The 4,850-nt window shown below is 49.8% G+C and overlaps 1 long non-coding RNA gene across 1 annotated transcript; it reads right to left on the reverse strand.

The window, feature by feature from the left end:
• Positions 1 to 958: 958 nt before the first annotated feature.
• Positions 959 to 4,574, reverse strand: LOC114806642. Its single transcript, XR_003754707.1, has 3 exons — positions 4,466 to 4,574; positions 4,272 to 4,356; positions 959 to 985 (listed from the first exon to the last, which is right to left on the reverse strand). It is a non-coding gene; the product is annotated as an uncharacterized LOC114806642 (long non-coding RNA).
• Between the last annotated feature and the right edge of the window lie 276 nt (positions 4,575 to 4,850).

Below are 4,850 nucleotides of genomic sequence, written 5' to 3' on the forward strand. Positions count from 1 at the left end.
AGCATCTAACGAATGTCATTTAAAAGGGAAAAGAAAAAAAAAGAAGGAGGGAGCCAGGCTGAAGAGTCAGTCAATCATATTTACCGAGTGTTTACTGTGTGCAGAGCAGTGGGCCAAACGCTTGAGAAAGTGCAATCGAAGAATAAAAGGACACATTCCCTGCCCACAATGAGCTTACGGTCTAGAGGGGGAGATGGACAATAATAGAAATCAATCAATGGACATAAGTGCTGGGGGGATGAATCAAGGGAGCAAGTAAGGGTGACACAGAAGGGAGTGGGAGAAGAGGAAAGGAGGGCTTAGACGGGGAAGGCCTCCCAAGCGCTCAGTACACCATAAGCACTCAAATGCAACTGACTGACTGGCCTACCTGATTAGCTTGTAGCTACTCCCAGGCTTAGAACAGTGCTTGACAAAGAGTAAGCACATAAGAAATGTCATTTCAAAGAAAAAGAAAAAAGAGAGAAGAAGCCAGGCTGAAGAGGAATTGAGCTCCATGCCCAGTCTGGCCAACTACCCTGGGGCTAGAGGGAAGAAGGGGAATACTCTACCAGAAGAAGCAGAGGAGGTCTCGGGGCTATTGCCTGGGCCTGGGAGTCAGAAGGACCTGAGTTCTAATTTCAGTTTTGTCCCTGCTCTGCTGGGTGACCTGGGAGAAGTCACTTCCCTTCTCTGGGCCCCTGTAAAATGGAGATCAATCAGAAATTAATGCCCATTCATAATTTAACCTCCAGGATGATTTTGCTGGGGTAATTCGGGGGTTGATTAGGGTTGGGGTGATCTAGGTGTATCATAAAATCTCTGAACCATAAGTCAAGACTTACAAGTCTACCCATAAAATCCCTAGCAAGATACCTGACAGTCGGCCCTGTTGAAGGAATGCACGGCTGCGAGTCAGGGCTTCCACGTTTTCATCCCGGCTCCACTCGTCTGCTGGGTGCCCGGGAGCCAGTCACTTCACCGTTCTCTGCCTCAGTGCCCTCATCTGTAAAATGGGGATTAAGATCGAGACACCCATGTGGGACAGGGAAGTGTCCAACTGGATGAGCTTGGACCTACCCAGACCCTTAGAACAGTGCTTGACACATAGTGCTTAACAAATCCCATCCTCATCACCTCACGTAGCAGAGCCTTTGTTCCCTCAGCTGTAAAAAGGAATTCAATACCTGTTTTCTCTCTTACTTAGCCAGTGGGACAAGCACTGTATAATAATAATAATAATGTTGGTCTTTGTTAAGCACTTACTATGTGCAGAGCACTGTTCTAAGCACTGGGGTAGATACAGGGTAATCAGGTTGTCCCACGTGAGGCTCACAGTTAATCCCCATTTTACAGATGAGGTAACAGGCACAGAGAAGTTAAGTGACTTGCCCACAGTCACACAGCTGACAAGTGGCAGAGCCGGGAGTCAAACCCATGACCTCTGACTCTGAAGCCCAGGCTCTTTCCACTGAGCCATGCTGCTTCCCCCATCTGTATCCATCTGACAGTGAGGTCGGACACAGGTCCCGTCCCTGTGGCGCTCATGATGATAATGATGAAGATAGTTCAGCCAAGTCTATCTCCCACAAGGGACGTGATTTAAGTAGGAGGGTGGCAGGGAATGTATCTGCCCACCGCTCTCTTCGACTCTCCAAAGCACTTAGTACAGTGCTCTGCACACATGAAGAACATAATAAATATGACTGAATGCATGGGATCTGTTAAGCATTTACGTGCCAGGCAGGCACTGTTCTAAGCAAAGAGGTACATACACGGGAATCAGGTTTGACACAGCCCATGTGCCCCACGGGGCTCACAGTTTTAATCCCCGTTTTACAGAAAAGGTCACTAAGGCCCAGAGAAGCGAAGTGATCCGCCTAATATCCCCCACAGTCAATCTCATTCTCAGCCCTTACTAGGTGCAGACCATTGTACTAAGCCCTTGGAAAGAATACAGTAGAACAATATAACAGACACCATCTCTGCCCACCATGAGTTTACAGACACGACGGGAAGAGAGATTTTAATATAAATAAATACATGACAGATGAGTGGCAGAGCCAGGATCAGAAGCCAGGGCCTCCTGACGCTCAAGCCTGGGCTCTCTCCACTAGGGAACAAACCAAGCAGCAGAATAACCTCAAAATCCCAGCTCCTACTGGCAAACCTCATTTCTCTCCCCGGCCTCACATTCATCACTTTTAGGAAGCCAAAAATATTGAAGTTCTAAGAAGCGGGAAATAGGAAAAATCAAAAAGCTGGTCTTTTAGACTCCAGACTGTTAGCTCCTTATGGGCAGGGAACATGCCTACTAATTCTATTGTACTGGACTCTCCCAATTGCTTAGTACAGTGCTCTCTTCCTAGTGAGCGTTCAATAAATACCTTGGATTGACTTTTAACCACTAAGGGGAGGAATGGGTGTGGGCTAGTGGAAAGAGCAACCAGTCAATGGTCCTATTTAATGAGGGCTTAACGTGTGCAGAGCACAAACCAGGGAGTCAGAGGACTTGGGTACCCATCTAAGTCCCGCCACTCATCTGCCACGTGACCTAGGGCAAGTTACTTCACATCTCGGCACTTCGGTACCCTCATCTGCAGAATGGGGAGACTTTCTACTGCCCACCCCGCACACTCCGCTCCTCTGCCGCCCACCTCCTCACCGTTCCTCGGTCTTGCCTATCCCACCGACCCCTGGGCCACATCCTCCCACGGTCCTGGAATGCCCTCCCTCCTCCCCTCAGACAAGCTAATTCACTTCCCCTCTTCAAATCCCTACTTAAAGCTCACCTCCTCCAAGAGGCCTTCCCAGACTGAGCTCCCCCCTTTTCCCCTCTGCTCCCTCTACCCCCCCTTCACTTCTCCACAGCTAAACCCTCTTCTCCCCCCCTTTCCCTCTCCTCCTCCCCCTCTCCCGTCCCACCCCCTCAGCACTGTACTCCTCCGCTGGACTGTATATATCTTTATCACCCTGTTTATTTTGTTTAATGAGATGTACATCACCCTGATTCTATTTAGTTGCCACTGTTTTTATGAGATGTTCTTCCCCTTGACTCTATTTATTGCCATTGTTCTTGTCTGCCTGTCTCCCCCAATTAGACTGTAAGCCCGTCAAAGGGCAGGGATTGTCTCTATCTGTTGCCGACTTGTACATTCCAAGGACTTAGTACAGTGCTCTGCACATAGTAAGCGCTCAATAAATACTATTGAATGAATGAAGTCCACACAGCAGAAAAGTGGCAGAGCTAGGATTAGCACCCATGTCCATCCGACTCCCAGGCCCGTGCTCTAAACCCTACATCCAGCCAAACTCCCATCCCTTCAGGATAGGAAAAATGCTTGGATCTGTGGGGTAGCAGTTTGCACCAAGAGGACAGGGTGGATTTTAGAAACCTGAAGAGAAAACCTCCAGGATTTGGTGATGGGTTGAATATGCAGGCCGAATGCCAGGTGAGCCGAGGATAACGCCCAGGTGACCAAATGAGGGATGAGCTGAGCATAATGCCAAGGTTACCGGCTTGAGGGGCGGGGAGGATGGTGGCATGGTCTATAATGACGGGAAAGAATTTGGAAGAGGAGTGTTTGGGTGGAGATAGGGAGCATGTGGGTGGGAATAAGAGGAGTTCTATTTGGGGCCTGTTAAATTTGAGGTGTCGGCGGGACATCCGAGTAGAGATGTCATTCATTCGATCATTTGATGGTATTTATTGAGCCCTTACTGTGTGCACAGCACTGCACCAAGCGCTTGGGAGACTACAATACAACAACAAACGGACACACTCCCTGCTCACGATCTAGAGGACGAGCTCATGGGAAGGCAGGAGGAAATGCGAGGCAACTTGGCCTACTGGATAGAGCATGGGCCCGAGAGTCAGCAGGACATCAATTGTAATCCCAGCACTGCCATTCGTCTGCTGTGTGACCTTGGGCTTTACTTTTTTTTTTTTTTTTACTTCTCTGGGACTCAGTGACCTCAACTGTAAAATACGGATTAAGACTAGGAGCCCCAGTGGGACAGGGAATGTGCCCAACCCAACTATCCTTTCCAGAAGGCTTCCTTCTCTGGAGACTGAGGATGTGCAGGGTGACCCTGCAGACAGGACTGTGGGCAGAGAGGCTTGACCCATCAATAGAATTAAGGGCCCCGAGTCTGCTCGGTCCCACAGTTAAACAGAACCAGTGCCCTGCTCAGACCCTCAACTTCCAGAACCAACTTCTGTGCTGAGAGTGGTGGTCCTCTCACTAACCTTCCCACCCCCAACTCCCCCTGCCAACACACTACATACACACCATGACCATCTTGACAAGCAGGGCATTTCTGGGAATTGGCTCGTGTCCACATAAGAGAGATGGTCCATGAAGCAAGGTTTATGCACTAAGGTGTCAGTAGAAAGAACAACAGATGGGTCAGATTTGCCCCGTGACTATACCACCCTGCGCTGCCAGTACTGAGCCCACATACCACCAGGGGATTTTGGACTCACCACCGAGACCTTCTCGGGGGATGGCGCAGAAGATCCCCTACCCGATCGAGTGGGGTGTCACAATGGAGCACTTGAGATGAGGTCTGTGTCTGGAGCTGTGGATCCTGGTCTTGAAAGCCACACCTAAATGGGTAACTAATGTTGAGGGGTGTGGATGCCCCGCCCTGCCCTCTATCAACAGCCTGTGGTCTCAACTGGAGAAGGGGAGGGTGTGTGTTGGGGGGGGGGGGAAGGGTTGCAGGCAGCCTAGTTCTCTTGCAAGCACTTGGCCCTCCACCCCCCACCCCCAAGACACTGGCCCAAACAGAGACAGATGTAGATCTAGGCCAACTTTAAACCAGATGCTTACTCTACCCTAAACCAATACCAACCTGCACCTCAGATC

Source organism: Ornithorhynchus anatinus, chromosome 2 (genome assembly GCF_004115215.2).
Source record: "Ornithorhynchus anatinus isolate Pmale09 chromosome 2, mOrnAna1.pri.v4, whole genome shotgun sequence".
Taxonomy (NCBI): Eukaryota; Metazoa; Chordata; class Mammalia; order Monotremata; family Ornithorhynchidae; genus Ornithorhynchus; species Ornithorhynchus anatinus.